Here is a 19,725-nt window from a genome sequence, read left to right on the forward strand (position 1 = left end):
AACATTGACACGTTATAACAAATAAAAACACTGCTGCTCAAAGGTGTAGAAATTCATCCTGAAATATGTTTGATCTTCTTCCCTCAGATGTGTTATTGTTTAAGCTGCGTTGCGTTCAATGTCTGACACACTTGTCCTACTTTAGCATCTTAACTCTTGCCTTCTCTGCTCCTGCATCCTTCTCTCTTGCGTTCTCCGACCCTTTCTGCCTGTTCCTCCTTCTGTCTTTCAATTTCCTTCACTCCCCCTCTCTTTCTCTCTCTCTCTCTGTCTCTCTCTGTCTCACTCTCTCTTTTTCTCCCTCTTTCTCTCTCTCTTTTCTCCCCCTCTCTCTCTCTTTTTCTCCCCCTCTCTCTCTTTTTCTCCCCCTCTCTCTCTTTTTCTCTCTTTCTCCCTCTCTCTTTCTCTCTCTCTCTCTCTCTCTCTCTCTCTTCATTTCATGCAGCACTGGGGTTACCTAAGAGACTGGGCCTCAATGAAGAAAATCTCCTTTGGTACAATGAACTGGGCGAGAGGCAGGGGGGGGGGTGCAAGGAGGGGTGGAATGAGAGGGAAAGATAGTGATGCAGATGCGGGACAGAGGGATACAAAATCCAAAATTGAATAAATGGTTGCGCTTGTGTGATTTCGCATCAATGGTCTGTCTTTTGGGGTCACCGTTGGCGCCTCTTGATCAGTCAGTCTGTTGGGCTGAGCTGAAAACGTCTCCTGCTTTTGAATCTTATGCTGAACTTCCAACTAACTTCTCCCTGTATAGAAGTGCTATAAAAAATAAATAAAAAATACAACTGTTCTTAAGACTGGGAGATCATTTCGTTTTTAATAGTGTTGTTGTTTTCATGTAGGCCTATACAGCTGCGTTCATACAGGCATCCCAATTCTGATCTTCTTGTCATTAATTGGTCTTTTGACCAATCAGATCAGCTCTAAAAGAAGCTATTAGTAGAAAAAAATCTGAATTGGGATGCATGTGTAGATGCAGCCTATGATATTAACCTTTTCAAACATAATTGTACAGATTTGTGAAATATGATGCTTTTGGGAGTATTCGGCAGTTTCAATAGGAGCCATTTTGTGTGTTTGTTTACTCTGAGTGGGAGGTGAAACGACATTGAGGATCAGACTGCTCTATTAAAGGACAAGTGTGTGTTTTGACAACACAACACCAACATGGTCACAGGCCCATTCAACACAATTAAACACAGTCTCTGTTTAATTTAACACATTTGTCCCCATAATCAACTTAATTGGTCAAGTCAAAAAATGTAATTAGTGATAAGTAATTTTCACAAAATGTCCTGCAAGCACCTAATTGGGTATGTTAATGCTACTATTGTTCTTTCCATTTGTTTTGGAGTAGCATACAAATTCCTATTGCTCCAATCTGTCTCTTTACATCTCTCCTTAAAGCTACCCTTTGAAGAATGTGAGAAAAACAATAGGACTAATAAAAGTGGTTTAGCTAATAATTATGAAGTTAGCTGATGAAGTTAGTTACCACTCCCACTCCCTGCCATAAATACCAGCACTGTGAAATAGGATATTTGTGTATCTTGTACGTGCCTTTTGCGGCTTACTGCATTGACGACATGCTCTTCTTATTTCTATGAACATTTTCAGTGCACATGTCAGGATAAATCTGAGATTACCATGGTAATGACTTTATTAAATAGCAAAACCAGAAGTACCGCAGCGGAATTAATCGAAGGACTGTGGGCACAGAGTGCAGGGGTGGAGGGAGTGTGTGGGGGGCTTTGGGGTGTGTGTGGGGTACCCCTGGGCAGATTGTCCGCGGCTCGAATGAAGTTATTTCCAGGGCCCTGTCCATCTGTTACCGTGGCAGCAGTGACCGAGGCGTTGCCATGGCGCGGTCCACACAAAAGGGTGTGGCGTGGGAACGAGTCCAAGGGTCAGGAGTGAGGTTGTCCGGGTCATAGGTCACAGGCAGCTGGACTGCACACAAGAGGAGGTGAGGGTGAGAAAAGAGGGAAGGAACCATTTTGCGCAGGAGCTGGCCAACTGGACACTGCTGGATGTTAACATTGAACTGAGCGGTGAGATAAAAGGTCAAGAGAAGGGGGGGGGGTGCCCACTGTCTGGACTCTATAGGAGGCTCCCTGCATTAGGCCCAATATCCACTGGTATCTAATCATGCATAACATTTGACAGGCAATTGACTCTGGTCAATGTCCACGCAAATGTGGCTATTGAAAGCCACGGAAGGCTGTGTGTGTGCCATCGCTTTGCCTGGATAAGTGAAACTCAGGGAAAACAATTGGGTGTTTGCAAATATTTAATTCCGGTTCCTTTTCAATAAAAAAATCCAATAGGGAAGAATGCGGCCAATGTATCACAATTGTTCAATGTAGCAAAAAGCTATTTCCAACCTAGAATACACAAACTGTAAAGAACTGGCTTGAACACCAAACCACCACGACTAGACAGCCTGCATCTCCATTCCTCCACAGGCCTTTAGATTCATTCATTTCATATCAACTGCTTTTAAATCTGCAGTTCCGTTATCATGCCAATCTAAACATTCAAATGTTCAAAATGTTACAGAACTCAAGTACCAAGATTGAAACGTTAATTCAGTCAAAACTAACATGGTGAGAAACAGATTGAAAATGCCCCACCGCCCCAATAGCGAAACCCATTCAGCCCTACGATCCAAACGGCGGGTTTAACTGAATCCGAGGATAACACGTTATGACACACGGATGGGGTGAATAGCTTACAATGTAATTAAAGCTACACCAACACCCCCTAGTCAACAGCACAGCACATAGACCCGAATGGGGGAAGGATGAAAGGCCATGATCTATGCGCCATGGCCAACAGTAATTGGATTAAAGTCAGCCATGGGAGAGCATAGCAGACCAAGTCCAATGCCCCCGTTGGACACGTTTTGTGATTGGCCAGAAACACTGTTCAGAGCAAGAAGATGAGGGACAAAAGCGTTTAACATTGTGTTGTGGCTACAGATATACGAAAAGGGAGAGCAGGGGGGGGGGGGGGCTAAAATATGCGACGGACAAAATTTAATCCTGAGATTTGACAACTCAATCCCAGATGTATCTTTTTAGCTATATTCCATCATTTATGGAATAAGTAAGGACAACTATTGATGTATCTTTGATGAAATGCCTTAGTGTAGTTTGATGGTTCAATGAACATGATTTGTTATCGATAGATTGTGTCCCAGTCAGATTTCAGCTTCATTATACCATGATGTGAATCTCAAGTCCAATGCTTACCATTTGAACAAGTAAAATATTCAAATGGAGCTTTTCATAATGCAAAAACAAAAGGTATGTATTAAAAAATATAAACCCACAGTACAAAATGTTTAATTAAAGTGTAAATAACACATGCATTGATATCAATAGGAGACTAAGTGAACATTTCACCAGAGTGGAAGTTGGGATTCACACCATGCTGACCTTTGTTCATGCTTGATGCAGCGATGCCATAACCACATGAAATGTGCAACTTCTATTTGCTCTTTTGAGTTTATAGAGCCAAATAAAAGAGGGATGCGTCTCTGGGAAATAATAAGTTCACTGGGTTCAATCTCTTTAAATCTCTTGCCATGTTGAAGTGACCCAGAGAGCCATTCTGCCCCTCTGTCCTCTCCAACAGTGCAGGCTGGGAGAAGGACCAAAGGACCACTTCCTGCCAAAATTCACAGGGACAGAGTTCAAAGTGATCAGCACACAAATATATTTTACGCCTCCATTTTCAGAGCCCATTTAATGTGTCTGTAGCCAGGAGGATCGCTGAGTTGGAGTTGAATCTCACCTGTAGCTTCTACACAGATTGGACTGATATGACACAGCATCCCAAGAAACTTGCTAGCTGGATGTAGATCACAAAATAGTTTCCAAGGAGTTCCAAAAATGTGTTTCAAGCTCTGTCCTCCCTTCTGGGTTTAGGGAATTGATATTGAATCAAGCCAATTGTATTCCTCATTGCACATACTGTATCTAGGATGAGTTCTTGTAACAACAGAAGACATAATTTACTGTAGTGATGACACCATACATCTAGCATAACATATGACCAAAACAATAACATACTATAAGGAATCTACACATTTGAATGTCTTGTAGCCTATTATTTAGGGGTTATGCAAATTAGTTTGTGTGTAGATGGGGCATTCTGTGACTTTCAGTTTAGCAGAAGTGATTCACTGTGTACATTTGAAAATATTCAAAACAATCTGGTCTTAATGGCCATGTACTATCCCACCTGGCACAGCCAGAAGAGGACTGGGCTCCCCTCAGATCTCTAGGTTTCTTCCTAGGTTTCTGCCTTTCTAGGAAGGTTTTCCTAGCCACCGTGCTTCTACAAATGCATTGCTTTCTGTTTGGGGTTTTAGGCTGTGTTTCTTTATAGCACTCTGACATCTGCCAATGTAAAAAGGGCTTAATAAATAAATGTGATTGATTGATTGACTATGTTCAACCAAATCTCTGTATTTCATTGGAAATGATCGTCATGGACTGGTAATGAAACATGTACGCTAATAATCGGGAAACAAGTAGTGAATGTTTTTAAATAAATGAAGCTCGACCAAAACAAGAAACACAAGTAGAGTAGAAACAGAGTCAATAATGCCTGATGAAAGAACCAAGGGGAGTGACAGATATAGGGGAGGTAATCAGGAAGGTGATGGAGTCCAGGTGAGTGTCATTAGGCGCGCGTAACAATGGTGACAGGTGTGCATAATGATGAGACAACTGGCGACGTTGTGCCGGAGAGGGGGAGCAGTAGTTAATGTGACAGGTTATGCTAGTTAACAAACTTCGTGTGAGTTTCAGTAGCCTAAAGTACAAATAAAACTTAGACGGAAGAGGTGTGCTTGACAACAGCATAAACAAACATCCATGCAGTAGTGGAAAAAGTACCCTATTATCATATTTGAGTAAAAATAAAGATATTTTAATAGAAAATTACTTAAGTAAAAGTGAAAATAACCCAGTAAAATACTACTTGAGTAGAAGTCTAAAAGTATCTGGTTTTAAATATACTTAAATATACTTATTTTTGTACTTGTACTTGTATGTATTGTATGTAGTTTTTTTGTAGTGTGGTTTTCATACAAGCCTTTGGGCTTCCAACCACACCTGCACACCATATTATTATTATTGTTTTAATTTTTTTTTTCTGTATTGTTGTCTATCACTTGTTTTCTTGAATAAAAAATAAAAACATGAATTTCACCCAAAAACTATATTTTGGTATTTGTTTCATTAGTGTTCAAAATACAGAAATCATCAACGTATGATGCATTTTGCATTATATGTGTCACGGCTGGCTGAAGGACTGGACCAAGGTGCAGCATGGTAAGCGTACATTTCTCTTTATTAAAAATGACGCTGACAAAACAACAAAACCAAACCGTGAAGCTTTGGGCTATGTGCCCTGAACAAAGTCAAAGTTACTCTCACGTTCTGACCTTAGTTCTTTTGTTATGTCTTTGTTTTAGTATGGTCAGGGCATGAGTTGGATGGGTAGTCTATGTTCTTTTTTCTATGATTTTTGGAGGAATTTTACAGAACAAAAATAAAAACTCAACATGCAACAATTTCAAAGATTTCAACGAATTTACTGTGTTACAGTACATATGAGGAAATCAGTCATTTGGCCCTAATCTATGGATTTCATATGACTGGGCAGGGGTGTAGCCATGGGTGGGCCTGGGAGGGCATAGGCCTACTCACTTGGGTGCCAGGTCCACCCACTGGGGAAACAGGCCCAGCCAATCAGAATGAGTTTTTCCCCACAAAAGGGCTTTATTACAGACATAAATACTCCTCAGTTTCATCAGCTGTCTGGGTGGCAGGTCTCAGACGATCCCGCAGGTGAGGAAGCTGGATGTGGAGGTCCTGGACTGGTGTGGTTACACGTGGTCTGCGGTTGTGAGGCCGGTTGGATGTACTGCCAAACTCTCTAAAACAACATTTTGGCAGATAAATTAACATTAAATTCTCTGGCAACAGCTCTGGCGGACATTCTTGCAGTCAGCATGCCAATTGCACACTCCATCAAAACTTGAGACATCTGTGGCATTGTATTGTGTGACAAAACTGCACATTTTAGAGTGACTTTTTATTGTCCCTAGCATAAGGTGCACCTGTAATGATCATGCTGTTTAATCAGCTTCTTGATATGCAACACATGTCAGGTGGATGGGTTATCTTGTCAAATGTGAAATGCTCACTAACAGGGATGTAAACAAATTTGTGCACCACATTTGAGGTAAAGCTTTTTGTGCATATAGAAAAGTTCTGGGATCATGAAACATGGGACCAACACTTTACATGTTGTGTTTATATTTTTTTTAAGTATTGTACTTTTCTAGTTACTCTCTGCAGATACTCTTTGTATTCTTACTCAAGTAATTTCTGAAGGAAGTAACATACTTTTTAACAGTTACATTTTACCAAATCACTTTAGTGACATAGATTCTATTATTATATATTTGCTCTCAGGTGAAAACCTTGCAACTCCAAATGTGGAGATCTTTTTTTTAACATGAATTGATACTAATGGTTCCCCTTTCAAATCACCTCAAATACAATTGTATTGGTCACATACACGTGTCTAGCAGATGTTATTGCGGGTGTAGCGAAATGCTTGTGTTTCCAGCTCCAACAGTACAGTAAAATCTAACATGAATGGAATTTAATAATAAGTGATTTCAAGTCTATGTATATAGGGCATCAGCCTCTAATGTGCTAGTGGTGGCTATTTAACAGTCTGATGGCCTTGAGATAGAAGCTGTTTTTCAGTCTCTCAGTCTCAGCTTTGATAAACCTGTACTGACCTGTGACCTGACAGGCATTTGCTCAGGTATTTGTTGACCTTGATGATTTTTTTTGCAACCCTGCAGTTGCAGGTGGTGCAGTTGCCTTACCAGGCAGTGATACCCCCCGACATGATGCTCTCAATTGTGTATCTGTAAAGGTTTGTGAGGGTTTTAGGTGCCAAGCAAAATTTCTTCAGCCTCTTGAGGTTGAAGAGGCGCTGTTGCTTCTTCTTCACTACGCTGTCTGTGTGGGTGGACCATTTCAGTCTGTCTGTGATGTGTACGCAGAGGAACTTTCCACCTTCTCCACTGTGGTCCCGTTAATGTGGATGGGGGGATGCTCCCTTTGCTGTTTCCTGAAGTCCACGATCAGCTCCTTTGTTTTGTTGACATTGAGTGAGGTTATTTTCCTGGCACTACACTCCCAGGGCCCTCACCTCCTCCCTGTAGGCTGTCTTGTAATCAAGCCTACTACTATTGTGACATCTGCAAACTTGATGATTGTGTTGGAGGCATGTGTGGCCACACAGTCATTGGTGAACAGGGAGTACAGGAGGGGGCCGAGCACGCACCCTTGTGGAGCTCCAGTGTTTGGGATCAGCGAAATGGTGGTGATGCTTCCTACATTCACCACCTGGGGGTGGCCCGTCAGGAAGTCCAGGACCCAATTGCATAGGGCGAGGTTCAGACCCAGGGCCTCGAGCTTAATGATGAGCTTGGATGGTACTATAGTGTTAAATGCTGAGCTATAGTCAATGAACAGCATTCTTACATAGGCATTCCTCTTGTCCAGATGGGATAAGGCAGTGTGCAGTGCGATGACGATTGCATTGTCTGTGGATCTATTGGGGCGGTAAGCAAATTGAAGTGAGTCTAGGGTGTCAGGTAAGGGAGAGGTGATATGATCCCTGACTAGTATCTCAAAGCACTTCATGATGACAGAAGTGCTTTCTTGGGTACAGAAACAATGGTGGCCATCTTGATGCATGTGGGGACAGTAGACTGGGTTATGGAGAGATTGAATATGTCCTTAAACACTCCAGCCAGCTGGTCTGCGCATGCTCTGAGGACGCTGCTAGGTATGCCGCCTGGGCCGGTAGCCTTGTGAGGGTCAACATGCTTAAATGTCTTACTCACGTTGGCCACAGAGAAGGAGATTCCACAGTTCTTGGTAGCGGGCTGCGTTGATGGTACTGTGTTATTGTCAAAGAAGGAGAAGAAGGTGTTTAGCTTGTCCGGAAGCAAGACGTCAGTGTCCTCGACGTGGCTGGTTTTCCTTGTAGTCTGTGATTGTCTGTTGACCATGCCACTTTATGTCTGTATGAATGTTTCATGACCCCTCGGCCAATGAAATATATTCAAAATAGCTTGTCATCCAAACTCTTAAGTCCACTGGCTCTCAAAGTTGTCTGTCAAATCCCATATCTCCAACACAGCTTTTGAAGTGAAGCATGCATCTTCACTTGAAGTGATTTTTGTTTGTGGGTTCAATCTTAGCCAGACGCAATCAAAGTATTGTGTTGTGAAATCCCAGGACCAGCAAAATGAAGGCAGTTATGTACAATTTTAAAAACATTACAATACATTTCACAACATAATATCTTGATCGCTAATGGGGATCCATAATAAATCCAAATTACTTTCTGCTTTTGAAATTTTAGATATTTCTGGAGTAAGATAAGTATTTCTCAGATATACACTACCGGTCAAATATTTTAAAACATCTACTCATTCAAGGGTTTTTCTTTATTTTATACTATTTTCTACATTGTAGAACAATAGTGAAGACATCACAACTATGAAATAACACATATGGAATCATGTAGTAACCAAAAAAGTGTTAAACATTTTATATTTGAGATTTTTCAAATAGCCACCCTTTGCCATGATGACAGCTTTGCACACTCTTGGCATTCTCCCACTGAATTGCTCTCTCTCTCTCTCTCTCTCTCTCTCTCTTATGGCAAGGTCTATAAGTACATTTGTCATACAGTGTATCATCTGTATAAGATTTTTGTGCCATTTAGTTTATTTACAGCTTTATTTACAGCTTGTAGCAACATAACCGAGGGGGAGGAGAATAGACCTGCCAAGAAAAGACCCTTCAAAGTGGAAAGTAGAGGTTCGGAAGAGGAGGAGGATTCAGGGTAAATCAAACCTTGGCAGGAAAAAGATGATTGAGTTGGCTATGGCAATTGATATCTGCACTGTTTGATTATTTATTACTTAAATTAAATTCTTACCTTAATACCTACCTTCATGTTTAATTCCATTCTGAAAGGTGTCTGATTTGCATACCAGTAACATGATTGATAGTGAAATGTTGATATTTATTGTTGTTTGACTGTTGTAACACTTAACTGATCCTCCTTGATATTTCATTCTGAGTTAAAAAAATGAAACGTCCCACTTGGGATAAATCTTTTAACGCATTCACCACATGTACTTGAAATAATATTGTGAAATTAATTTTAAATTGTGAAATTATTCGAAATGTCTTTTATACCATTTGACCTTTTTATGAAACTGAGCACATTGATAGATATTAAGTCAACTTTGAATAAGACCATAATTGAAAGTGTACAGCCTACGGACTGTTTGACATCAGTCTTCATTGGAGACTGCCTGTGCTGGAGGACATCTGCAAGATGGTGCTGGCAGGCTTAAATAATAAATTCATGTAAAGTCAAGTAGTTGTTATTTTTGTTTGCTGTCATGGTTTACCATAAGGTGTAAAAAAATACCTAACTAAATGTGTAACTTGTACTTAAGTAGTTTTCTGGCCAGATACTTCTTCACTGCGAATCTCATTGTGTTAGAAAATCACTTTTTAAAATATTTGAACTTTTGATGATGTCATCGAGTAGAACCTTTTTACTTTATAATATTTTCTACAAAACGTAGAAATGCGCTGTTTTTACATATGTATACACTGCAGATAATGAAAATGAGGTTGAAAAATAGTGGAATTGCCCTTTAATTATAAAAAAAAATGCAAACCAGACGGCACAATTTTGTTTTTTTTGTTTTTTACAGATAGCCACTCAAACGTGCTAGATTGTTTGGATGATCCAGTTGCTGGGTTGTAGGCATTGGGTCACTCAGTTTGTCTTTAAAAAAAGGAAGGTTGTGTTGTTTATGTTGAGTTGAGATGTGACCAAAGATGTTCTAATGATATGACAGAGCGGGTCAGATCAGAAGACTGGAGACGTGGCTTAGTAGGGGGATGGCATTCAGGAAGTTATTTTTGGTCACTCGTGAGAGTAAATATCTTTCCGGTTAATTTGTTCTGTTGTATTGTAAACACAAGTTTAAGTTTCACACGGACACTTTTGAAGCTTTAGAAGCTTGCACAAGTTTATGAGTTCCTGAAGAGTCTATACATATTCCAAAGTTGGGATAGTTTCCACTGTTACAAAATTCCAAAACATATTATAATAAATGTATATTAGAACATATAATGTGCAAGAATAATCAAGGAAAATCGAATTGCAGTGTACAAATGTAATAAGTTTAACAGGAAAGACATTTACTCTCACAGGTGGCCAAAAACAACTATATGAAAGCTACACCCCTAATAACTTATGGATTACATTAAGAAAAGACAGCTGCTGGGTCAACCAGCATGAAAGGGAATACAAACCCAATTGATGGTTAAATTAACCCATGTTTAGGTAATCCCATCAACCCAATATGTTGGGTTATTCACGCAACCCAACTGACTGGGTCAACATATCCCAGTGTGTGATCTGTCCAATATTTACCCAGTGCTCGGTTACCAAATAAACGCAATTGGGTTGTTTTTAGCAGGTTGACATTTATTGTCATGACTCTTTTCCTGGAGGCAGAACTCTGAGATTTCCCCTTAGATATTGCAAAGATTCATGAAAACAAACATTTGCAATTTTGTCTTAATTTAAGGTTAGGTTTAGGCATTAGTTATCTGTGTGGTTAAGGTTAGGGTTAGGTTTAAAAACAGATGGTATGACTTTGTGGCTGTGCCAGCTAGTGACCATACTGCAGAATTGCCTCCAGAACAAGAATAATGATGAAAAACCCTAATCTGTTTGTTTTTAACCCAGCATTTTTTTTGAGTGCAGTCGCACACTCCAACATTCAGACATCATCCACAAACAAAGCCCTTTGTTTAGTGAGTCCACCAGTGCATGTCCAGGCCCGTCTGAAGTTTGCCAATGACCATCTGGATTATCCAGAGGAGGAATGGGAGAAGTGTTTGGAGGAAGAAGAAGGATGAGTACAACCCCAAGTACACCATCCCAACCGTGAAGCATGGAGGTGACACTTACCATGCTGCGTTTTGGTCCGATCCCTGCTGCACCTCCTCTTCAGACAAAGAGGAGGAAATCTGCCGTTAGAACTCAGTACTTTGTTGAAGGACCTTTGGCAGCGATTACAGCCTCAAGTCTTCTTGGGCATGACGTTACTAGCTTGGCACACCTGTATTTTGGGAGTTTCTCCCATTCTTCTATGAAGATTCTCTCAAGCTCTCTCAGGTTGGATGGGGAGCATTGCTGCACAGCTATTTTCAGGTCTCTCCAGAGATGGTCGATCGGGTTCAAGTCCGGGCTCTGGCTGGGCCACTCAAGGATATTCAGAGACTTGAGACTTGAGATTCAGATTCAGAGACTTGTCCCGAAGCCATTCCTGCGCTGTCTTGGCTGTATGCTTAGGGTCGTTGTCATGTTGGAAGGTGAATCTTCGGAAACACGATGCATCTGAGCTCAATTTCGAGTCCCATAGCAAAAGAGTCTGAATAGTTCTGTAAATAAAGTATTTCAGTTTTTTATTTTGAATACATTTCAAACATTTCTAAAAACCTGTTTTCGCTTTGTCTTTATGGGGTATTGTGTATAGATTGATGAGGAAAAATGTGTATTTAATACATTTTCAATTAAGGCTGTGATGTAATTTGTTTTGAAAAGGTCAAGGAGTCTGAATACTTTCCGAATGCACTGCACTTACATGATATATAAATATGATATACATAAAAAAAAACATATTCCACCACTTGAATATTGATGTTGAGTAAAACTGAAAAGATTACCATACAAAAAAATCTCAAATTAGATTAGTGTTTGCAATTGCATTGCCCTTTAAGATATGAAGGTAGGTTTTTAAATGCATGATAGTATCAAGTTTAGAAAATGAGTTACAAAGAAATCCAGCAAATCTTTCCAGCTCTGTTCAAATAAGTTAACATTGCTACGGGTTATTCATAAGAAATAGAAAAGCAATGTGATCTGCTGTCACCAGCACAAACCATGTGTCATTTGTGTGTAGGTCTTAAAATTTGACATACCGTGTATGTTTTAAGGTTTCATTTTCCTAAAATCCCACTACTTCTACTATCTGTTGTATGTTACATTAACACACACTTTCCAAATTAGAATAAACATGTTTTTCTTCTGTGAAATCACTGAAAAAGAGCCTCTGAAAATTATTTGGAGCTGAAAAGCTTCAATTTCAAGACAGAGTCATATCTGGTCCAAAGGGTGACAAAACTGTGAGAAGTGAAAAAAGCGGTGCATATTATTATGGGCAAGGGCAGGAATGGGCAGGTCGCAGACAGACATAGAAAAGGACATGTACCTTGAACTCTGGCTGCTCTTTCTCTAGGGCGGGTTCAACAATTGTGCCAGGGTCTTACAGGGTCAGGGGGGCGGGAGGAACCGGGGACAGAGGCTGCCCTGGGGTCGTGAGGGCTACCCGGGGTCAGGGGGGCGGGGGGCTATTGGAAGATTTGAGGGGCAGATGTCTAATCGAATTGTGGAATGTTTAATTGGTCCCCCTGATTTGCATCAATACAATAGGTTTCCCTTCGCGCCTTGGGCTTAGGGGTCAACCGTGTTCCCTTGCATTGAATAAGCATCATCTGAAAGGTGTGAACTTTATAGAGCAAGCAGACTGCATTGACGGGAACACACAAAATTAAATATACAGTGCCTTCGGAAAGTATTCAGACCCCTTGACTTTTTCCACATTTGTTACGTTAAAGCCTTATTCTAAAATGTATTACATAGTTGTTTTCCCTCATCAATTTAGTTTCCTCATCAATCTACGCACAATACCCCATAATGTCAAAGCAAGAACAGGTTTTTAGAATGTTTTGCTAATTTATAAAACAAAAAACTGAAATATCACATTTACATAAGTTATTCAGACCTTTTACTCAGTACTTTATTGAAGCACCATTGGCATCGATTACAGCCTAGACTCTTCTTGGGTATGATGCACAGCTGTATTTGCGGAGTTTCTCCCATTATTCTATGCAGATCCTCTCAAGCTCTATCAGGTTGGATGGGGAGTGTTGCTGCCCCGTCTTTTTCAGGTCTCTCCAGAGATGGTCGATCATCGGGTTCAAGTCAGGGCTCTGGCTGGGCCACTCAAGGATATTCAGAGACTTGTCCCGAAACCACTCCTGCATTGTCTTGGCTGTGTGCTTAGGGTCATTATCATGTTGGAAGGTGAACCTTCGCCCCAGTCTGAGGTCCTGAGCGCTCAGGAACAGGTTTTCCTCAAGGATCTCCCTGTACTTTGCTCCATTAATCTTTGCCTCAAGCCTGAATAGTCTCCCAGTCCCTGCCACTAATAAACATCCTCACAGTATGATGCTGCCTCCACCATGCTTCACTGTAGTGATGGTGCCAGGTTTCCTCCAGGTGTGGCATTTGCATTCAGGACAAAGAGTTCAATCTTGGTTTCATCATACCAGAGAATATTGTTTTTCATGGTCTGAGAGTCTTTAGGTGCGTTTTGGCAAACTCCAAGCGGGCTGTCATGTGCCTTTTACTGAGGAGTGGATTCCGTATGGCCACTCTACCATAAAGGTCTGATTGGTGGAGTGCTGCAGAGATGTTTGCTCTTCTGGAAGGTTCTCCCATCTCCACGGAACTCTAGAGCTCTGTCAGCGTGACCATCGGGTTCTTGGTTACCTCCCTGACCAAGGCCCTTCTCCCCAGATTGCTCAGTTTGGCCGGGCAGTCAGGTCAGAAATGTTTGCATACCCTATATAAACAGGTGTGTACCTTTCCAAGTCATGTCCAATTAATTGAATTTACCACAGGTGGACTCCAATCATGTTGAAGAAACATCTCAAGGATGATCAATGGAATACTTATGTAAATAAGGTATTTCTGTTTTTTGTTTTTTTATACATTTGCAAACATTTCTAAAAACCTGTTTTTCACTTTGTCATTATGGGGTATTGTGTGTAGATTGCTGAGGATTTTAGAAAATGTAGTCAATTTTAGAATAAGGCCTTAACGTTAACAAAATGTGGAAAAGTTCAAGGGGTCTGAACACTTTCTGAAGGCACTGTATATGGGGATATACTTCCTATATATGTAATATCTGTCTCTCTTATATTGAATGTATCTCTATTCTTAAATATATTTCCACATCATGAGGTTGGAATAATACTATGAAATTGTAACAATGACTATACTGCCTTTTTAGTGTAAGATCTAAGACCGCCTGAAGTGTCACCTAGACCAATAACAGACAGTCCTATCTAAATTATTTCTTGAGAAATGGCTCTTTGCTTAAGAAGCTATTTTTGTTTCTTCTTTTTTTACCATTTTAATTGAAAATAATTACAGTAAGGTACTAAGAAAAAAATTGATATTGATATTTTTTTAAATGGCTGCAATTGGCCTTTAAATTGTACTAGAGATGGGTCATTCCGCCATTTCGGTGCCTTTTGAGAAGTGTACCTTCACCTAATTTTAACACATTCTGTCATAAAGAGCACATGTTCTACTTCATAAAAAACAAGTTTACCCATCTCAACAGGTAAAAAAAAAATACTATATTAACTGTCTATTAAGCACCAAATGAAGTAACAGGGTTGACCGTAACAGGGTTAACCGTAACAGGTTTGACGATTTCATCTTAAATCAGCCATAAATCACCTTTTGATTGGGGAAATGGAAGCATGTTGTGTGCAACAGGAAGGGACAATTGAATGCAAGCTTCACAAAAAAAAATATTGTTAAAAGATTTCTATGGGTAACAGGGTTGACGTGTTATGATCGACCAGCTCAGTTTCCCAACATAAAACACCAGAAAATTGCCAAAAAGTGTAGAACAAGCTCACCTGCTTTTACACAATGATTTGACTATTAGATGTTCAATGTTTCTCCTGAAAAATATTTTTAAAGGAATAGTTTCATATTAAAATGAGAGCTCCTTTCATGTAACAGGGTTGACCTTCAAATGAGGGACAAACATAAATGAATCACTAATCATACTAAATAAATAATAATCTTCAGCATTGACTTTGTCGAAGCAACAAAATATCTAGGGCTTTACAATGATGGTGAAATGGTGAAAACTTGGAAAAATGTGTGGGTTAAGTGGGTTAAAATCTTTCTAGAAGTGACAGAGGGTGCATGGAGGGACATGTCAAAATGATGGATTTGGCACTTTAGCAAATATTAATTCATATTAAAAATCTGATTTATTTAATTTTCCATGTGGTCTATATTAAATCAAAGGGCACTTCATTTAATATAACAGGCTTTTAAAATGCAATATTGGTGCACAATTTCTACTTGAAATATCAAAGGGACACAAAAGGGGCACTCTTTTAGTGGAGTCAGACTCCTGCAACTTGGGTCAAAGGGAGAGTACCAGCACCTTATGGGTCCAAAGAGAAAAGTAGGATAAAAGTGTGACTAACACTTTAGGGTTAGGGTTGAACATAAGGCTAGAGCTAAGTTTAGGGTTATTGCTAGGGTTCAGTGTAGGGTTGAGCCAGGGTGTGGACATTAAACTAGGGTCAGGGTTGAGCCAAGGTGTGGACATGGGACAAGAGGAAAGTGTGCAGAGACATGGCAGATGACAGTGAGCATGGCTAACCCGCTTTTTCTCTGTCCCTGAATAGAGCAACACAGTATTTCCATCCCGTCTCACTATAAGTTTTGTTAGTTGGAATTCCATTGCTTTTCATAGAGAAACTTCAACATCAAATGCAGTAGTCCTGTCCTGGTCTTGTGAAATATAGTACAAGTGTACAAAGGTAGTCTAGATTCCTTCATTTAATAAGGACTAAATTTTTCCATTCTTTGTGTGGGTTCTCTGAGAGCAATACAAGGAAATACAATAAGACTGTAATAGTTTCCTAAACACTTACAACACACTCTCAGTTGAAAGGAAACCTCCCCTAAATAAGTTAATTCCATTATTGGTCATTGCCTTTGCCAAAGTAATCTGTGCAATGATTTCCCTGAAAAGAATAGTAGTCAAAGAGAGTCCACCAGAGACGGAATAGGAAGTGAGACATCCCACTCCCTATTTTTTCTGGTTCATATACTGTACAGTCAATGAACTAAGCAGAACAGACCCAGCTGCTAATGCATTGGTGTCTATGGAAGAGCCACCCCCTTAAGATGACCGGAATCTTGACCATTACTGCCACCAGCTGGATGAGGTACTGAACGAGGAAATAAAAATCCATTGTAGGAAAGGGGGGAAAACGACATCATAAAAAATACAAAAAAAGACACGTCAACAAACAACACCCATCCCACTTATTCAATCACAGTCCATTCCAAAATACATCCCTACACAGGCTAAGGGGGAACATTCACCAACGGGATTTCTTGCAAGGCCTCGACTGTGAAATCACGTAGACCCAATAAACGTTCAGCTACAATCAGAATGATTCCAATTTTCTCAAACTTCTTTTCCACTCGTGCTGTACAGTTTATGACCATTGCAATAAAAAATACTTTGAAAGAAGTGGACCAAAGTGCAGCGTGGTGAGCGTACATTTTCCTATTTAATTGTTAAATGTCACACACACACACGCACGCACGCACGTGACGCTTACAGGGCTATAGTGCCACTAACAAAGGTAACTTCCCACAAACATAACAGGAAAAAAGGCTGCCCAAGTATGATTCCCAATCAGAGACAACGATAGACAGCTGTCCCTGATTGAGAACCATAACATAGAAATTCCAAAACATAGAAAACAGAACATAGAATGCCCACCCAAATCACACCCTGACCAAACCAAATAGAGACATAAAAAAGCTCTCTAAGGCCAGGGCGTGACGAGCCCAATCAGTCCTCCGTGACAACAAAATCATAATCAACAGAATAGCTCGTTTCGGGGTTATGCTCAGGTAAAACAATTTGGCTAACCTATACTTCTATATTTCAAAGTCCTATTCTTGAAGATCAAGGGGTATAACATTTATTTGAATGACTGGAATTATAATAGACTTTAGTTTTTAACATAAATATATATTTTGTTGTGTCTTTGGCTATGCCGGATTAAGTGATATGACATGCTATTCTCTAAAACAATTTCTCCATAATTAATATTACCTGATTGAGCTAATCATGTAAATGTAATTAAGTAGAGTCGGGGCACCATGAAATAATATTTATAGAGCTGTTATCTTCCGAATAAACTCTTAAAGACCTAGTAATATTTTACATCAATAGCAGTCAATATTAATCGTCATCTTAATTCAGTCTCATCTGAAAGTTGTCAATTCTTGGTTGTTTGCACGAACCCTGGCTAACAATTTGAATCAGCAATACAAAATTGACTAAGTACCTATCTAATCACACAGAATTACACATACACATAATTAAGTCATAACTTGATTACAAATTACGTCATAAAGGAAAACGTCCCTAGCGGGTGGAACAGATATGACAGCTGGTTACACAAAGGAAAATGGCTGTGTTTGAGTGAAAGAGCGGGAAGACTGAGGAACAAAGGGCGAAGGTATGCTATCGTAAATACAGTATCTTATGCATTCTAAATTACTGCCCATTTGAAAAAGGAAAATGCAATAAATATTTACTCTGAGCTGCGCTTCAGTAGGTTGGTAGTAGATGGAAGGCCGTGTTGCCCAACCGAGTCCTTTGTCCTTTGAAGAATGTCTCAGCTGGTAAATTGGATACGTTGTAGTAACGTCGTTGTTTAGTAGGCAGGGATACTCTGTCTGTTCCTTCCTAACCTACGTTTGCAGCTGCTGTTGCTAACTCAACGGCTAGGAGGTATCCCTTCTGTAGTGAATAAGAGTTCAAAGTTCATACCATTTGAAACGAATGCTCACGCTGATGTTGGCTTCGTTCTGTAGTTATTATCTGAACCATTCTGACATGGGACCGTCGTCCTCACATCCTCGGAACAGGAGGTTATATTGTCGTCAAGCCTTTATATAGGAAGGGAGAGGAGGGCATGTTTGAAGACTTTTATTGCCCATGTCCCTTCACGGGGGCGGGCCACTGATTGAGCAGAACCTTACCTTATGAAAACCCAAATCTCACATTTTAGAAGCTAAAATCACATTTCATCCCATCACGAATAATTTCATATTCAAACATATAAATTGAACAACAATTCCATGTGAATCCGATAACTCTTCCACGTGAATCCGCGACCAGGAGGCCGGTTACTACAGAGCCTGGGCGCGAACCCAGAGTCTCTGGTGGCACAGCGCCCTTAACCACTGCGCCACCTGGGATGCCAGAATCTCTATGTTAACCAAGGGTTTTGCAAATGTAACATCAGTAGGGTAGAGAGAGGAAAAAGGGGGGAAGAGGTATTTATGACTGTCATAAGCCTACCCCCAGGCCAACGTCATGACAATTTGAATATTATTATTATTATATGTAGAAGAAAGCGATGGATTAGAAGAAGCCTACATAACCAACCCATAAAGTAAAATGTTACATCCATATATGGACAGCTATGTAACCTTTAACATTGATTTATCCTGCAATAGATGTCGTTCAATTGGTAACGTACATGTTGTCTTCTTCTAATGCCTCTTAAGGGGGAAGATATCTAAAAGTAACAGAGAGTGATCAGATTACGTTACTCAGTTTGGGTAATCCAAAAGTTACGTTACTGATTACAATTTTGGACAGGTAACTAGTAACTGTAACAGATTACATTTAGAAAGTGACCTACCCAACCCTGATTAAGAAGAACCAGTTCTTTCCCTTCAGACTAACAGGAAACCGTTGGTCTCACTTGTCAGCTCTTGGCTGTGTCCCAAGAACATAATGGGACATACTTCTCATGCTACACACACAAAACAGTTACAACAGGCCTATACTAATGCACGCACAATTCCATCTCATATGGAATTAACAATCTCCACCTTAGGCACCATATCCACTGGCTCCAGGTCATTTACAAGTCTCTGCTAGGTAATGCCCCGCCTTATCTCAGCTCACTGGTCACCATAGCAGCACCCACCCGTAGCACGCGCTCCAGCAGGTATATCTCACTGGTCACCCCCAAAGCCAATTCTTCCTTCGGCCGCCTCTCCTTCCAGTTCTCTGCTGCCAATGACTGGAACGAACCAAAAAAATCACTAAAGCTGGAGACTCTTACCTCTTACTAGCTTTAAGCACCAGCTGTCAGAGCACCTCACAGATCACTGCACCTGTACATAGCTCATCTGTAAATAGCCGTTCCAATCTACCTCATCCCCATGGTGTATTTATTTATTTATCTTGCTCCTTTGCATCCCAGTATCTCTACTTGCACATTCATCTTCTGCACATTCTACCATTCCAGTGTTTAATTGCTATATTGTACTTACTTCGCCACCACGGCCTATTTATTGCCTTACCTCTCTTATCCTACCTCATTTGCACATGCTGTGTATAGATTTTTCTACAGTATTATTGATTGTATGTTTGTTTATTCCATGTGTAACTCTGTGTTGTTGTATGTGTCGAACTGCTTTGCTTTATCTTGGCCAGGTCGCAGTTGCAAATTAGAAAGTGTTCTAAACTAGTCTACCTGGTTAAATAAAGGTGAAATAAAAAATTATATTAATAGAAAATATCATGAATCCTAACTTTATATGAGAAGGGAGAGACTCTTCATCAAATAACAGAAGCATGGAGAA

This window comes from Oncorhynchus masou, chromosome 12 (assembly GCF_036934945.1).
Source record: "Oncorhynchus masou masou isolate Uvic2021 chromosome 12, UVic_Omas_1.1, whole genome shotgun sequence".
Taxonomy (NCBI): Eukaryota; Metazoa; Chordata; class Actinopteri; order Salmoniformes; family Salmonidae; genus Oncorhynchus; species Oncorhynchus masou.